The sequence below is a fragment of the Onychostruthus taczanowskii genome, unplaced genomic scaffold (assembly GCF_017590055.1).
Source record: "Onychostruthus taczanowskii isolate IOZ18803 unplaced genomic scaffold, ASM1759005v1 scaffold13, whole genome shotgun sequence".
NCBI classification, from domain to species: Eukaryota; Metazoa; Chordata; class Aves; order Passeriformes; family Passeridae; genus Onychostruthus; species Onychostruthus taczanowskii.
The window spans coordinates 6,123,903-6,142,223 of record NW_024498462.1 but is presented as its reverse complement, the minus strand read 5'-3'; the positions used below and the strand labels follow the sequence as shown (position 1 = coordinate 6,142,223).

Here is an 18,321-nt window from a genome sequence, read left to right as displayed (position 1 = left end):
CTCGCCGCGCCTCGGGCCGCGCCCGCCGCCCATTGGCCACCGCCGCGCGGGAGGCGGCCGCTTCCTCCGGGCCCGGCCGGGCCCCTCCGCTCCGCGTCCCGCTTGCACGGCTCGCCGGGCTGCTGGAAGGGAACCGGAGGAAAACGCCTTTTGGATCGCTTCTCTGGAAGCCGTTGCACGACGCTTTCGTGCTCTCTGGGAATTTTGTTGAATCCTGTTTTAAATGACCGAGAATGAGAGTTCGTGGCGTTTCTTACAGCGAGGTGTTGTTCTCCAAGCAGAAGTCTCCCTGTTAACCCTTGGCAGTTCCGGCTCGATTTGTGATTGATTACTTCTTTCTCGTTTGTAGTGCTTGGCCATTCGAAACAACTTTTCCCGTTTTTCATAGTCTCTTTTCTTTAAATCAGTAGTCTATTTATTGTTATTCCTGGAGTATTTATCTGGTGTTGAACTCTCCCAAGACTTATCCATGTGCAGGCTGGCTGATTGTATGCAGAGAAATAAACACCACGAGTGATTGTGCAACTGACCATCATTAATCTCTGTCATCTTGGTATCACTTGTTCATTATCCTCAACTCATAATTTTGTGGATCTGTCTTCCTGGTGATCAGTCACAAACTCAGTACCAAAGATCTGGTATAGGGCTCTTTATTGGGTAACATAGTTTGTTTTCTTGTATGGCATGATAACAGTTTCATTGCTGAATGAAACAGGGTGTGAGAAATGCCTTGTTTTTAGCATCAGCATGAATATTTTCTGCTGCTGAAAGCCCTAGAGGTGAACGGGCTGAAAAAAAAAATAATCTTTGAAGTTATACAAAGGAGAAAAATACTAATTGAATCCCATCTCTGACAGATAGGTCTTGCTGTGTAACTCATATGGCTCATGTTGGTCCTTCTTGACAAAACCAGAGACATTTCATTGTGTTGTCTACAGGTGGGCTGTAGACACAAACCTGTGTCACGAAACCCCAAATTTCTGTTGCTGTTGTTTGTATTAAGTTACTTGTGGTAAACTTAAAGTTGACTGTTGTATAAGCTTAAATTCAACCAACCAAAAAACCCACAGGCGTGGAACTGGGAGATAGGAGAGACTTCAATTTTTCTGTGATACTTCCTAGCCTTCAGATAACTTCCAAGTTATGTACTTGGGCCAGAGTTATGCTTTTGGAGCTTTTCAATACATTTGGAGTTTCAAGAAGATAATGCTGAATAAAGGCAATAACCAATGTAAGGATTTGTTGAACTTGTATTTAAGAAGTTAAAGTAAAATTTATGTACAGCTCTCATCTTTCAGATACAAAGTCTTGATGTTTTGCAACTGAAAACAAATTAATTTGAGTTGGTTTAAATCAAGGATCCTGTGATATTTGAATATACGTTAAAAAAATGGGTTCTGTGAAATGACAAAAAATTGCTATTTCGTAGCTTATTAAAATACTTAGTTAAAATGCATTATGTGACTTGAATAGCATTCATTTTATAAACTGGAGTATTCAGTTAGCTGGCTTGTAATCTAACTCAAATTCCATAAATATATCACATTTGAACTTTACGTGTTCAAGTCTTTCAACATTTGGAATGAAATAATTTCCACTTGGAAGGAGTGTAAATAGAATTGTCAGTTAAATACTCTCTAGGTTTATTTTGTCTCAGTATAACTTACCAATAGCAACTGAATTATAAAAAATAATGTAGACAGCTTCTCTTGAATATTACATGCTACTGCAGTCTCCTGTAGAAAATAGCTGCAGGCAACAAACCACTTGAAAGTTCCTGCTCTTGGTGGTGGGAGCAACTGTGTTAGACTTAGTTAAGTCATGAAATGATGTTGGCACATCAAAGCTTTATGAACTTTTTAAAATTAGATTGCTCTTTGTCACTTATGGCTCAAATTTAGAATGATTCCAGAATCCTCGTTTGCCATTTTCATTTGTGGTCTTACTGTCTCAGTGTTTTGCTGCAGGCAAATATTTTAGGAGAGATGAGCTTTTCTGAGACTTGTGTGCCAGTAAAAACAGGTTGTATGTTTTACAGAAACCTGAAATACTTCAGTTGCTTATTTCACCAAATGAATCCCAGAAAATAAGCAAATATTTCTGCTTGTTACTTGTGCTTGTTGGTTGTGGTACTGGAATTCTGTGTTTTGTCAGATGAGACAAGGTTTTCAGCTTAGTGTGGTCTCTGCCTACGGTGGCCATTCCTTCTCTAATTCAAAAACTTAGGAGAATATTGTAGGTGTGAATTTCCAGAATGGTACTGTTGGGTTTTGGTGGTGGATGTTGGTTTGTTTGTTTCCTCCTTTTTCCTCTTTTTTTGATGTGTGTAATTAAGAAAACATACTGGAAAGAGGAATATGTTGTCGATTTGGTCTCTGTCAGTGAGATGTGAGAGTTTCCAAGAGCATCATCTGGTTCAGTACTTGTTTTGTCATGGAAAGAAGTGATTGATAGCAGCCATCAACATACCAGTTTAATATTATTAAATAAAAGCTTTGCTCTCTTTCTCAGTATCACTTAAAACATTGATATTCTGAAAACTTCATCTTATATGAGGATCATTGACTAAGAAGAAGAGAGTGATAATCTAGTCCTTGGGAAACAGGTGAGCGGGAAATCGGAGTTTTAGGGAGGAGGATGGAAAGAGCTCTTTTTCATGTGCATCACAAGAACTTAAATGGTGACATAGCCTATAGCTGTGGTTTGGGTTCAGTGCCGTGCAGCGTTTTAGGTGAACTCACCTTTAAACTCAAAGGCAGGGTAAAAATGGGAATTCCTCAAGGTGCCATAGTTCCTGGCACGGGCAGTGGTGCGGTGCGGGCCGCTCTGGGCCTCCTTTTGCCTCCTGCCCGCCCCGTGCTGCGGGCTCGGCACAGAGGCGGAGCGGAATGGGGCTGCGGGCGGGTGAGACGCCTGGCTCGGGGCGGGAGCCGCTCCCGGCGGGACGGGGCGCGGGGCGGGCCGAGCTCCCGCGTGGGGCGTGCAGCGACCGCCCCCGGTCCCCAGGGGGCGCCCCGGCGGCGGGGCCGCGGCAGGGTCACACTGCGGGGCCGCAGCTCCTGGGCGGGCGGGAGGCCTGAAAGACTGCTTTGAACAGTAAACCAGTTAAGCTGTTCCATTCAGTGAGCAGGTTTCGTGTTTGAAGATTAGTACAGTGACTTCAGCTGGCTTTTTATATTAGGGAAAAAAATCTGCTTTCAAAAAGTTCGTTGTGTCTTTGTAGTTTAAGGGTAAGCCTTAAACTGATGTGACTTTTGACAAGGTCGGGTATTTACTCAAGAGTGCTGTAGCAAAAACACATTTTGAGAGTACAGGGTTAAAATTGTAGTTTTAATCCTATGTTGTTTTAACTAGAATTTATTTTCCTTAAATATTCTCATCTTGAAGTTTATAAAAATATGGTAAAGTTGGAAATTAATTTTTTGTGAGGATAAATACAAAGGGAAATCTCTGAAGGTGACCTTCATTTAGATCATCACAGAAAATTGTAGGAGTGGTGTTGGTTTGAAGTCGGGAAGCTTGCATTAAGAAAAATGTTTCAGTGTTCAGGGGGTATCAGCACATGAACTGTGTTTTTTTTCTTGATCCTGTCAGTTTGATGGGTGAGATTACTGAGACTAGACCAGAATCCTAGATTTGATGGGTTATGCCATTCCATTCTTTCACAGAATACTCAATCAGTTTTTAGTATCCCTGTATTTCCAAGTTTTCCAGTTTAATTGTCCTAGATCTGTGGGATCTTAGGTAGAAAAGAGGAAAAGGGAAACCTTTCACAAACGTTTTCTGAGATCTGGCACCCAATTTTGGAGATAGGAATGTGGGAAAATTTGATCCCCCAGGGTACCCCTGTGGCTTTCATGTGGCACCTGGCTTTTCCTAGCCTTTAATGGCTACAGATTTGCATGGAGGAGCCCAGGACTGGTCTCTGTTTAATCTTGTTTGTGCCAGTTTGAGTCAGAAATGAAGGACATGTAGAACTATATTTGTGTGCAGCTACCTCTTGTGTTATTGTGGCTTCAGAGGGAAAATAAATTAGTTGTCTCATAGCTGCTTTGTATATACTTCATTGTTGTCTATTCTGCACATTTTCTGATTGTGTAGCTAGCTATGATTTCTGCCTTTGGAAGGCTTCTTTTTGTAAAAAAATATGATCAGAAGAGGGAGTAGATGTAAGAAGATTGGCATATATAGCAGGGTAGTTTGTGATCTGTGATTGAGAAGCTGATCACAATACCTACCCAAAAAAGTACCTGAGAACATGTGTTGGTTGGTTTTGGGTTTTTTTGTGAAATTTTTTTTTGGTAGATAGGTGAGTGCTTTATTTTCTTATGGCTCCAAATTTAATGCCTTATTAGTCCTGCTCTTACACAACCTTTTATGCATTTTGCTTTTCTATGCTTTATTTCAGTAAACATTAGTTATTATATTAGAGCAAGGGAATATATGTGACACAAGAAATAATTTTGTTTTCTGCAGCAGTTTTTTGTTACTGCTCCTGTATAGCTCTAGAGAGGAAAGTATTTTTGCGTCTGTTCCCATTGTTCAAGGGTTGATAGAACAAGCTGATGACTTCTGCTTGTGTTTTGAAAAAGGTCTCAGATGGTGCCTGTTGCCATATAATGGATCTCTCTGCAGTGGTTTAGATTGGTAAGAATTATAGCTGAAATTTCAGGCTTTCCTATTAATAAAATAATGAATCTGAATGTACTGCCATTTTGAAAAAGACAAAACATTTCTGAAACTACTAACTATTTTAAAAAGTAACAACTTAGGTATGCATATTTTATTTAGTTGTGGTTGCATTCCAAATTTGGCTTTGGAGTTGCTGCAAAGGTTTGGTGAGATGCTGCTTAGCTTGTGGGCTGTGGGCGATGTGCAGGACGGCTGACCCTACCTGCATCTCCCCTCAGGTTTCTCCCTGCTCCAGCGGTCCCTCAGTCCCAGCGAGTGCGGGCACCATGGGAACGCTCCTGGGATGCTTCCTGGGACGGTGTGTGTTGCACTTCCTGTGGTCACATAGCAAAGATGACTTCATGCAGTTATTTTCCTATTGCTTAGGCCGTGGGAACTGACTGGAAATAGATGGGCATTGTTGCTGGGGAGGTAATGTTGCAGTTCTTGGTTATGGCTGAATTGCAGTTTTGTACTGAACATAGGATTTCAGCCTCAGTTTCAAGACCTTCCTTGCACCATCATATCTGGACAAAAGAAAATTGACTTCTACCTTGTTTACAAATAAAAATGATCTGTTCAAGCTAAGGCTTTTTAAGTCTTTCATGCTATTACCTGTTATTCCTTTATTCCTTCATGTAAAACTTTTGGTTCATCCCTTAATAAGGATCAACTGAAAATTTGGACCATATCAAGTCTTAGTAAGCAGATAATAAGCAAGTGATATAATTGTGGTTGGTTTTTTTTTTTTTTTTGTTTGTTTTTTTTTTTAAAGTAGAGTTTGTATGGTTTAGGGGTGTGAATATTGGAGGTCTATTTTTTCATCTGTTACTGTGGGTAATTGAATGTATAGATTACCAGAGTTACAGAAATCCCCAATATAAGTCATAAATGTGAAGAACACAGCTTCATAATTAATGCATGCATTTGAGGTGTCTGGTTTTCAGTTTAAAGGTGACTGACTGACAGGAGTCCTGGAATAAGACATTTTTTATAATTATAGATGTAGTGGTGAACTAATTTAATTTGTGTAAGATGGTGATGCATCCTGACCACTGGCCATTTCACTTCTGATTTTCTTAGAAATAGGGGACTGATTCTTATGATGATCTTTCCAAGGAAAGAAACTGGGAAGGTTTGATCAAGCCTTTTTTTTCAAAGCAAGATTGACCAGTGGCTGCAGCCTATATATCATGTGGCAGAACTGTGCTTGTGGCAGGGAAATAGAGAGGGGAACTGATATATTTTTTGATTGAGGGTAAAGAATACTATTTAAATATATTTGAAAAGGAAAGACTATCATATTAATAATTTAAGATTAATAACATGAGAATTTGTAAAATCTGTCTGGTTTGTACTATTTAGGGATGGGAACAGTATTCTTGCAGGAGAGTTCCAGTTTGGTGTGTGGCTATATACTATTTTTATTGTTTCTTATGTACCTGTTTGGACAACAGCATCCAAAATACTTTCTTTTAACACCACATGAAATAAAGCTTTGTGTAATGAATGCACAGTTGCTTCCTGGAAGTAATGCCACAATGAAAAAATTGTGTTCTTGGTCACAGAATTGCTTAGGTGGGAAAGGACCCCTGGAGGTCTGATCCAGCCTTCTCCTTAAATCTTGTCCTGTAAGGCCACTTGTCAAGTTTTTAATGTCTCAGAGGATGAAGTTTCCACAATCTCTCTGACAATCTGTTAGGCTATTCCTATTGGAAGCTCCTTCTTTATTTCAGATTTTAAAGTTATCTTAAATTCCTTGAGAAGATTCGTGTTTTTCACCCCCCCAGTATACGTTTAGAAAGTATCCCTTGATGTGGGAGGCTTGGAACTATAATGTTCTGATTTAGAGCTGATTATGGTTTTTTGTTGGGAATTTTAGAAAAAGAGACAGGTAAATGGCTACTGAATGACTTTTTGGTACCTACTTTTCCCTCTTGTTCCATGTGCTGTATTTATCCTTCTTCTGTCTGTGCTCAAGCTTCACTTACTGTGTCTGACAAAGTCTTGCAAATAAAGCTTCCTTTCCTAAGCATTTACCTGTTCACTTAAGTGTCATTCATACACTAATCAAAATGATTCTTCTTGCAGTTTTCATATTTAAGCAGTGATACTTTTATTTCTTCTCATAAGTATTATTTCTAGAGATCTACAGTTCATTTGAAACTATGGTAACCAGAAAGGAAAGCTGCACAAGTATCTCTCTTGGATCTGTGGTATAGGTCTGTTGTTACTTGCCTAATAAACAGTTGGCTAAAGAAAAGGTGAAACTGGCTTTTGCATGTTGATTTACCAAACATAGAAATGGTTTAACAAGGCAAATGCTTCAGTAACAATGGAAAATGTTTGGGTTTTCTTCCCTACTCAATTACATTTATTTTCAATATTCTGCGTTTAAGCTGTTTGTGTTTTATTGAGTGTGCTTCCATTCAACTAGTTTTGGTAAGTTCTGTTTACAGAACTGATACATATTAGTATATGATGAATTTAAAAATGTTTGTCAATTAAAAGGTATTGCTGATGCAGTGACATGTATAGTGTATTACCACTATGCTATGAAACAAATCAGATTTTGTACACCGATGAGCTGTGGCTTGACAGTTGAAATATAATAAAAAAAATCAGCTTTTAGGAATTTTATTTGTCTTGCTGCATTGCATTGTCTCTGTTATACTGCTCAATTTCTATTTGGCAATACAGGGATTTTATTAAAGTTAGCTTAGAGCCCCAGAGCAGTACTTAGTGCTAAACAGAAATTTTCAAAGGTGGCAAGGCAGATTGTTTACATCAATATGATATAAAAATGTCAAAAACATTTTTAGACACTTTAAGTTCAATAGCATTGGGTAGAAGAAAATACAGAAAGTCATCCCCTTCACGTACAGTAGGTTACTCATTAAGATTCTTCCTATTCACCCCCAAATGCAGTAACAGTCTCTGTAAAATTGAATTCTCAAGGGTTTTCCTTTTTGTGCCAAGAGGCTGTAAACTGCAAAGCATACCTTGCATTCAAAACTGGTTAGAGAAGTTTTGTTTACAAGAGAGGATTTATGCATTCTTGCATAAGCCTACAAATGGGTTTAGTCTTCCCCTATCTCCAGTGAAGGAAAGCATGGAAAAATTCAAATGGTTGTTCTGGATGCAAGATTGACTCCATGCTCCTGGGAACTTGGGGATTTAAGAAATTTACTGAAGTTTTTCAGTTCCTTTAAGCATTATTTGTTAGTGTATAAGGAATTGAGCATCCTAGGAGATGCAATGGGATTATTATGTTAAATGAAAATATAGCAAGAAAGATAGGAAAGGTAGGAATATGGAAGAAAATGAGAATGAATACTAGAGCTATTCAGAAGTACCTTGTGTGTCCAGCTCTGTCATCTTCTCTTTTTTTATTTTGGCATGGAATATGTTGGCATTGAGTTATTAGATACATACAGTGTAAGTAAATGTTTTAATGTTAAAACTTAATCTTAGAGTACATTGCCAGATGTGGAAATCTGCAAATGTTTGTTTCGAAAGTTTAATTTTTGAATTCCTAACTATCAAACATTAAAGGCTTTTTGAATGGGATTTGGAAGGGAGAACTCCAACTGGCGATCCACTGAAAAGCTTTTGCTATGGGGGTGGTTGCTGGAGAGACTAGTTACTTCACTGATGTGAAAGAACAGAATTGAACAGTGATGTAACTAAGTAATTTTTCAACATGATCACCTGCAGAGTTTCCTCTCTCATTCATAGTGTTCTTCCTTCCTTACTTGTTCACTTGAAGCTCCTGAAGATGAGCCTTCCCATTCACAGGGCAGTTCCATGAGTAGGTGGTGCTGCTAGGGTGGTTCTGTTTCTGTGTCCTGATCACATGCTCTGTTGTTAGCCTTGTGCCTGTGTTTCATGACCACTTGAGCCCTACAGGTGAACTGGTTTAAGGAGCTAAACTCTGAAGAAAAGTATTTTTCTGTGGGTTAAATTCCTGTGAAGTCAAATGTGTGTTGCTTCTGCATGAAAGAGGATATTGGAGCTTTTGGCCAGTAAGAATAGAGAAATACTCAGTATTTCGGTAGTTGAAGTGTTTTATCAGTTACCCTGTCCAACAGTAGTAGCAATGTCTTCTGTTACTGTAGAGCAAGGAGGAGGAAACTTTATTCCTCAAAAGTCATCTACTTTTCTACCTGGTCTTACTCATAAAAACCATCAGGCTGGCATGCCAATTCCAAAAGTAGTCCTCTAATCTCTGCAGTGATCTCCATTTTATCTTTTTTTTCTTCCCCTGAAATGTTGCAAAGTCTGTCATAGATCAATTAGAGCTCCACAAGGAAATTCAGGACTGTGGCTGATTTACATTAATTTATGCAGGCAGGAAGACGATGTACATTTTTCTCTGGTTTCAGTCTGTGTGCTGGTTAAAGTTATGCAGGTGTTACTGGGAATGAGATGGAAGGGGTAAGAGAAGATTTTAAGAACAGTTTCAGAAGATTTTTGTTGCAGCTTTGGCTTGGTTAATCAGATGCTGTTGTAAAAACCCTGCTAGACCTCCTTCTTCAGCTGGATGCTTACCAGCCTGCTGTGGTTGGATCTCATGATGAGCCTTTGCACTCTGGAGTTTTCTGCAGTGCCAGTTCTGTACGTGAGGTCTGGCTTTGGCCTATGGACCATGCTATGCAATGATCTGAAGTCCTATCCCTCCTAGCTTTGGAGATTTTTGGGGCATCCTGAGGCTACAGGTCTTATCTCTAAGAGTACCTGATAATTGAATCAGACATACCCTTTTTTGATCTTACAAAGTATTAATGTTGTCCTTCAGAGATATTGAGAAATGCCTGAACATGCGATGCGCCTCTCCTCTTTACCTCACTTTTGGCACAATTTAGACAATTTTCTTTTCTTCCCCTCTTGGAAGAGAGCTTGTAGAGTGTTTTTTGCAACATGGGATCCTAGCTAAGAAGGTACTGGCTTTCTTTACATGTTTGGGAAGAGCTTTGCTCTTGAATGATCAGAAGCTATTACATTGTGATTCATTGCCTAATTCCTCACCATTTTAGATTTTAAATCTGGGAAAACTAGTCTGCTCTAGACAGAGCTGTGATGTATTGAAAATAAAATTCTATAAGAAAATCAAACTGACACCTACATTGTAGGCTGATTTTGCTTTGTGAAGTTGTAGTCTGGTCAGGAATACTAGGCAACAGGAAAGTCATATTTACAAGATGTTTGGAGTTCTGCAGATCATTTCAGGTTGTACACAGGATTATAGGGATGTGGGTTGTTCAGCATGCCTTTATATAAGCTGTGTTGGAACAGGAGTTTCTTTTTTGGTGTTGGAATTTGTAGCAGGCAGTGGGCATTGGTTCTCCCCAGTTCTGCAGGTGCTCCTTAGAAGGACTGTTGTGAATATAGCTGCAATTGCCTGAGCTCTCTGTTTCTCCTTACTGCTGTTGAAATGTTTCTGTGGGACTTCCCTGCTTGGAAGCATGCCAGAATGAGTGTGTGGGAAGACTTAATACCGGCTACTTACATAGCATTTTGTATGTTCAAACTCTTCTGCAAATATTAACTGATCTTTATTTAACATTTGAGCCTAATTTCTGTTAGTATAAGTCAATAACAGGCAGTTGTGACCGCTATTCTTTTGATGTCAAAATATCAAAATACTGTAACTAGAACAGTAAGAATAATCTTCATCATCTCATTAACATATCATTTTTTTGTCACTGTGCCCTTCTGGTTTCATGTGGAGTAGAATAAAGTTACGAATGGAGTGCAGTGCTACTCTTCAGGAGGTCTCTGCATTGTAGCATGCTGACTGTGGGAAGGAATCACATTGTGTTCATTTTGTGTGTGGTATTTCAAGCTTTTCTCTGTTGTTTTTTGTTTCTGCAATATTAAGGTTTATTTCTTTCCAGTCTGGGGAGCTGTAGCGTATTCATAACAAGTAATGCTGTGAGAATAATGTTCATTCTGAGCTTGCTGCTTAAGAGCTGTCATTTCATCTAAAATGTATAGTTAGGTTGAAAATTCTTGTACAAGTTACTAAGGTTTACCCTACTTACGTTAAGGCATTGTAAATGCCAGTTTTCAGTTAAGTGGTATTTATTAAATGGAACTGCTATGACAATTCATTAAGCTCTTGGTGTTTTAATTACTGTACGGTTCTTGCAGCACCAAACCTAAAGCAGATGGGGATGTTTTTATTAGGGTCCCACATTTTACTTTGAAAATTACTGTCACATTGTTTTTTGTTGATGCTGTTGATCAACTCTAAATTCCCTGTACTTCCCTACTGTGTTGTAGGAAAGTATTTTGCTGCAGCAGTTTATAAAAGTATCAGCATATGGATTTCAAAGAGATTTTTAATTAATAAAAATGTCCCTTCTGAGTGGCAGTTTTTGCAGACAGTTTGTTTTACATTATATTAGCCAGATTTTCTACAACTTCTTTTCATTTTGAAGAGATAATAAAATTGTTTTCTTCGTGTAATTTACAACTGTAGTTTGACTGAAATGATAAATGTGTGTCTTTACAATTTGGGTTGGATATGTTTTCATGTTAAGCATCCTTTTAAAATGTGACCTCAGTTCTGGCTTAAGTGTTAAGATTTTGTCATTCCAGCTTTTGCTTTGCAAGTTAAACGTGAAAGAGGTTTATACAGTGAATTGCATGCTGGAAACAGTGTGGATTAATAGGAGGAAGTGTTGAGGTCAGGGTCCTTACTATAGGTGTGGTAGTGTGCTAAAGCAGCTCCTTTTCTGCACCACAGCTGGCCTGGATACGCTTCCATTGTATTGGGTTCCATCTTGGAGACACTCAATGGAAGTGGTGGATTGGGTTTATTGGTCTTAAACTTTTAACAGAGAATTCTAAGAGAAATTCCCTAAATTAGTGTAAATTTTCTTTTCATTTGTTTTCATTTGTGATAGCATTATTTGTAGAAGCTACACAGATCAATGAAGAAAATAATTAGAATTAGAACTAGTTCTCATTACATACTCTTGGAATATTGAACTACTCAGTGGTGAGTGCTGTCTGTGTTGGAATAAAGCTACTCCTGGCTTTGCATGGATGAATGGTAGAGTCTGATCCTATCTGATGTGTTGAAGTAATAGTAATGGATTAGAGAACCTAGATGAGACCACTCTAGTTTGTGCTTGGTAAAATGAGCTAGTGGTTCATTTTTCTGCAGGAATTAAACAATTTTCTGTTTCTGTCACATCTCTGCTGCTTTCATTGCCATTTTATGTAGGCTTTAGGCAAAGGCAATCAACTGTTGGCTTATCAGAACTTGGAATTTATTCAGACAGCACAAACCAGAGTGAGTTAAGAATTTTCATTACTGTGGGGAAAAACAGCATGTGGGGCCAGGCTTTTCTGTTTCATAGCTGGCTAGGTAACACTTGGTACAGGCACTTGGGTGTTGTACTAAATATTCCTCATAGTGCCATAGCCAGAGAGAGTAGGCTGGATTTGGAGCAGTGTGTGGCAACTTCTAAAGCAGTTGTAGCTACCAGAACAGTACAGACATCTATGTTTGCTTTTGATGGAATTGGATAGTTGATTATGTCTGCCATAGTGTCTCACTGACTTTCAAAAGAGCTGTTTTGCACCAGCCACAGGACTCTTTTGTTGAGCCAGCTCAGCATATTAAACTGTTGGAAAGCTAATTAATTTGAAAAGAAATTAATAGATTGTTGCTCAACAAAGAGGATGACAAATGCCCTTGGCTATGAAGTATGGCCAGAAGTAAATGCAAGAAGGGGGTAGCGGGACAGCTATTTTTCCAGTAGCAACCCATCTATTTTATTGTATTATCAAACAACTATGGTAATTGTTTGTTGTTTCATTCATTATTTAGCAAAAAAGAGGATAGTTAATGCAATCTCTTAGTTGATAAGTGTAAGGAATAACAGAATAAAATTTGAAATTATTAGAATTTGGCCAAGTTGTTACTGTTGAACAGCTTCCTTTTCTACAGGTCAGTGGCAAGTTGAGAAGGTGTAGAAAAGGCAAAGATTGTGAAATAGGGGGAGGTAAGTGGGAATGGTGGAAATGCTTAAGTTGTAGAATGCATTTTGTGTAACATGTTTTATATTCTAAGTGTTCAGTAATAATGGTGTAAAACCTTTCAACTGCTGGAGGGGCATGATGGTTTAAAATGTATATTCAGTTCTTAGATTCGGTAGTTTCTGTACAAAATACTTAACAATGGCATTTAGAGTTGAAGGATTTGTTTTGTAGGTCATATATTGGACTTGTTTATCACAGTATCACAGAACATAGTCAAGAGTCTTGGAAACATGGGATATCTGTGTTACTTCTATTTAAGTGGTTCTCTGGAGGCACTAATCTGGGAATATATTATAATCCAAATGAAATGGAGGAGGATTCTTCACGTGTTTTGGAGAACCTGTAAATGGCTGAATTAATCAGTTAGATATCAAACAGTATAAGCTGCATGTTGCTGTAAAAAATCACTGCAGTTTTGGACGTCATACAAAACCTTAATTATTGCAATTGTCACATCTTGAAATAGTATCTTGTAGCTAATCAGAAGTTTTTATCTTCTCTGGTAATAAACAACAAGCAAAAAAAGTTACTTAAAACTGTATTTCACCAGTGTTGTTACTAAATCCTCAAGTCTTGAGAAGGTGATGCTGAGGAATGTCTATCTATGGATATACATGGAATGAGTTCAAAAGGAGAGCAAAATGGGTTGTTTATGTTAAGAGAAATAGAGTTGTGGAAAGTGGTAAGAAAACAATGGTTTAGGCTATTTTAATGATATAGTATAATGATAAATCAGCCTTGAAGAAAATTCAGACTTGTGGCAGTAAGGAGTGTCTTTAAGGAAAATGTAGTTTGGCTTATACTACAGTATTTTGATTTGTTTTACTGGACAAATAAGATGTTTACTTTTGGAGATACTTTGTCCTACTGTATAAGTTAAGGTTTCTAGTTTAAAAATACTATTGTATTTTAATTCTTTAGTGACTTTTGAAGCTATGTCTTTTCTTACTTCGTCTGCATTCTTGACATTCTTTCCTCTAAAGCACAAAATTCAACTGGTGCTACGTAAAGGAAGGGTTTCCATTGTAATACTGCTTTTAGTATTGCTTCAGACTGTTTTTTAAATTAGAAGATAATTAACTATCATATTTAGTGCCCACCTCTTGTACATAAGGCCTGGCAGCACTCTTAAGTGTCAGTGAATCAAAACTGCCACACCTACATGTTAGGACGATGCTGATTTATTCTTCCTATGCTGACTTGTTCTTCCTGTTTGTGAAATCAACCTGTAATCCACCATGTGTAATGATGGATCACCTATCTTCTGTCCAGAACAGATCTGGTTAATGCAGAATTGCAGAAATGTAGTTGTGGGCCTCAGTCTAAGGGCCATCAAGGTTCTGTGAGTGTGTGATCTGGTACTGGTTTATACTTGTCCAAGTATAAACACTTGTGGTATCACTGTCAAAGGACTCCTGGGTGTGCTTCTTGTCTTGTTGGCACAGAAGGCAGATGTTCATGGAGAAACCTGGAAGATGGTGTGATTTAAGTGTCATGCTGCAATTTTTGACTGTCTTGTAAATTAATGTGTGTTTAGACTCTTTGGTAGTTTAATTTTGGAGCGAGATGGTTTTTGTTCAGAAAATGCCGTGCAGTAGCTTGGAACGGGCTGGGTTATTGTTCCTCTGGGTGCTGGTGCTTGTGGACTCTGCATGTTGACACTGCAGGTGGGCATACCTGTAGTCCTTGTATTGCATCATGGGGTGTCCTTGTATTGCATCATGGGGTACAAAATGAAATTCATAAGTTGTGTAATTGTTGAACTTCCTAACAACTCTGAAGTATTACTAGACTACTAAACTCCTCTTCATTGAGAGCCTAATTAAAGACAAAAGATACTACAGAAAACCTCAATTTTACTTAATAAATACTAATTTCACTTAATAAGTACTGAATGATATGGTAGGCAAATGCAGTCCATTTCATAATGGCAGAAAATTAATCTTCTTATCATAATTTGGTAGCAGTTACTTTCCTGGAGTAATTCTTTAACCATGTCATTTTAATTTTTTCCTCCTGCTCTCTCATTCCTGCCTCCAGATATTTAGATTTATGATTAGCATCTGTCATTTAACACTGTTAACTCCTCTGTCTTCTGGAATTCTCTGCAAGACATGATAGTGATGCCCTTTTAAATGGCATTAAATTTTTTTTTCTTGCATTGATGTTTGCTAATTCATCTTGTGAGGTAAATGGTCTTTGGAGTAACAAGTAGGAAGGGGGAGTTGTCAGTAATGGAGACGTAGGCTAATGGGTCCACATCAACCACTGCCACTGACAAGGCGTAAGAAACTCTACCAGGACCTTTTAAAAAGTCTCCCAAACCAGAGGAAGTGGAAGGGGCGCCCTGGAGTTTTAGGGACCTGTTCATTGCCATGGAAGTAGACTTGGTCACTTAATACCAGTTAGGGCAAAAGGCTGGAAAAGGAGAAAGAAAATATTTTCCCTGATTTGGTCACTCACAATTCTTTAGCTAGATGTGCAGTTTGCTGTGCAGTGTTACAAAGGCTTTTTAAAATTATTTTTAAATAAAACCATTTTCAGGCTTCTATAGATAAGCCTACCTGTAAGATTGTGAAGGCCCACAATCTTCTTAGTCATGAATTCAAGTTCATAAAGCAATCCTTGAACTTCAGTTTCATTTTGTTCTTGTATATATTGATGGAGAGAGTAAAAAGCAAACACTTTTAAAGCAACAGCTTAGTTGAAATTATTCTTTACTTTGCAGTGAGAAGTGCGGGATTGTAGTTATGAATAAATGTTTGTGAGAAATTTTCTGCTCATAACATTCCCTTTTTTTTTTTTTTTAAAGTGCATACTGCTTGTAATCTAATGTGTAACAATGTGTGCTACATAAATGGGGCTGTGAAAACCCAAGCTGAGGAAAGTGATTGTTGGAGGTCACAAATGAACAGGCAAGCAGGTGGATTGCTGAGCTCTTGAGGGAAGTGGGTTTGTTAGGGTTAGATCAGATGGGCACTGCAGCTCTTGCGAATCTAATGGCAGAATTTAAAAGGAAAGTGTAAGCTTTGGTGGTCTTGCTCTTTCCTTTATATGATTTTAGTGATGGAAGCTTGAAACTGAGGTGAGCTATAACTCACTCAGTTGTTTAACTTTGGGGTAGCCTAAAACCCCTACGGGGACTGACCGCAGTGGAGAGTCATGCAGCTCCTTGTGCTTTGGCCAGCCATGTTTAAGTTTGTTCAATATACCTGCTTAAAGGTCTGTTGTAAAACTCACATCCTGCTAAAAAATCCTCCAATTTCTTGGAAACTGGTCAGTAGCATTTATACTGCAGTGGTGTACAGCTGTGGAGGAAAAAAAATTGCGTGCATTGGGTGCACATTTTTCACATAATGTGAGATTCAGGAGGTAGCCAATAGAAGATTCCATAGTATTTTTCACGATTTTGTGCCTTAAATCTAAAAAAAAGAAATAAATTCTTGTCTTAGATAGCATTTATTGAGAACACCTCTGTCAATCTTTTGGCTTTTTCAGGGAGCAGTACAAGATTCCCTTGTCTGAAGGGTAACTGTTAGATTAACAGCCTGTTTTAAGGACTAAACTGTATAGTTAAAAAGCTGCCTTTAAAAAAGAGAATGGGTACGTATTTGCAAATATTTATGGGGAGCAAATTTTTTGAATTTATACACTTCCTCCAAGTGGATTTCACTGAACATCATTCTCTTTGTGGCATTAGAACCACCAATGAATCAGCTGGTGAGTTACTGCCTGGGTTTGTAATTGGACAGCCCATATTCCGTGTGTTTGTAGGATTTTTAATTTGGGAATTGCAGAAGCCTTCCAGGAGTTCATAGCAGTTGTCACAGGTTAAAATGAGACTTAAAATTTTTGGGAGAATGCCTAGTTCTTGATTTTCTTCTGGTCAGTAAGAGATCATAAAGGAGCCTGTGCTACAAGGATGGATAAATAGGGACGCAAGTGTGAGTGCTGTCTGTATGCTAATGTTCAGGAAGGTTTTGAAGAACTAGATATCATCTGTTACAATGTCTTTTTTTCTTGCTCCTCACATGAAAATACAGTCAGCACGGAAGCAGCCATAGCAAAAAAAATTGTCTACTATAAAATGGCTGAGGGAGGATCAGAAGGATGAATACTTTTTCTTCCAGGTTTATAGTTCGTGGTTTTTGTGTTCATCTGCTGTTACTTATAAAAGTTTGTGAGAGGTTTGTTTCACATGACTGGAAAATAATAAATTATAATTGTATCAATTTTTCTTTAAATACTGCTCTTCATAAGTCATTTTGTCTGTATTAAAAATACTCAAATATCAATATTTCCTGGGAAAGAGGAGAATTTTGCCAGCTGTGGCTCAACAAAGGTTTTTAGTAGTAAGTTCTCTCCATTCATGACAAAATGCTCGTGTATCCCTCCTTTACTGTGACTGTGGGGACTGGAACACTGCAGTAGTGCTGGCTTGGTGTTTGTGCCTTTGAGCTGAGGAGGGTAACCAAGTCATGTGGTGGCTCACTTTGTGTTCTCCCTGGCAGTGGGGGGGCATTGCTACCTGAGCGTGCCTCCGTGGTATTGATGCTGCTTCAATCAGCCACAAGCGGTTTCAAGAGAACATCTTGAAGACATATTGTTTCCTTGGGGATTTACTGCATTTGCAACATCACACCTCTGATCCTGCTGCTTACAGAATATGATTATCAGCCATTAGGGCTGAATATTTAAACATGGTCACTACAAAGTGTTTCTCTTCTCATCTCTGATATTTTTTTTTTTTTTTGCCTGTTTGTCATTAAAGATCTCTCTCCAGTCTGGTTAGTTTTTGTGGACTTTTTCCATGTGGTGTTTCTCCTGTATTCATTGTTCCAGTATGAATGTCTGCTTTTTAGTCTTGCTGACAGACATGCTGATAGATTTTTACAAAATGAATTTCTATACAGAATGCATTTTCTTTATTTTCCTGAGGAAGATAAAAGTTCTTTCTTTTTTTGTAGTCATCAGTTAATCTGTGGATGCTTTATATTGTTTCGCCCCCCTAACCCCCTGTTAGCCTTGTGTGCTCCAGAAAACAAAAAAAAATCACATAAAAATGTTTAGGTTTTGCCATCATGTTGCCTGTATGAGAACTGCTGAGAAGTAGTATGTCATTGCACATTAGAGACTGTGTGATCTGGAAAACATTAAATGGTATTTTTACCTGGACAGTTTAAATTTTATTTTTTTTTTTTGGTTGGCTTTTGTTTGTTCCAGCACACCATATGGTCATACTTAGTTTACATTACGCTGTTGTGCAGGAGATGCACATGTTTTAAACCATGTAATTTATTAGTAAATAATAAAGAAGATTTATTTAGTGTGTAATTTTCATGTAGACTTGGGGAATGGTAAGTATTAAAACGTGTATTTTATCTTTTAGTTTCAGAATAGGGAATTGTCACAGTGCATGTACCCTGATGTGTTAATTGGTGAGAGATGTGGTTTAAATAGGCAGCCAGAGCACTTCTTTGTCTTCTCTCCCCTGCAAATATTAGCTGCCATTGTGAACAAGAACATTGTTTTGGTAAAGGGGAAACATTTAATAGCATAATTTTATGCCAGTGCTTGAGGGTTGTAGATACTGCA

The 18,321-nt window shown here is 38.2% G+C and overlaps 1 protein-coding gene across 7 annotated transcripts in view; it reads left to right on the top strand.

Moving 5' to 3' along the window:
* STAG2 (stromal antigen 2) overlaps positions 1-18,321 on the top strand; it is a 74,213-nt gene that overhangs the window by 2,351 nt on the left and 53,541 nt on the right. The gene's annotated exons all lie outside the window — the stretch shown is intronic.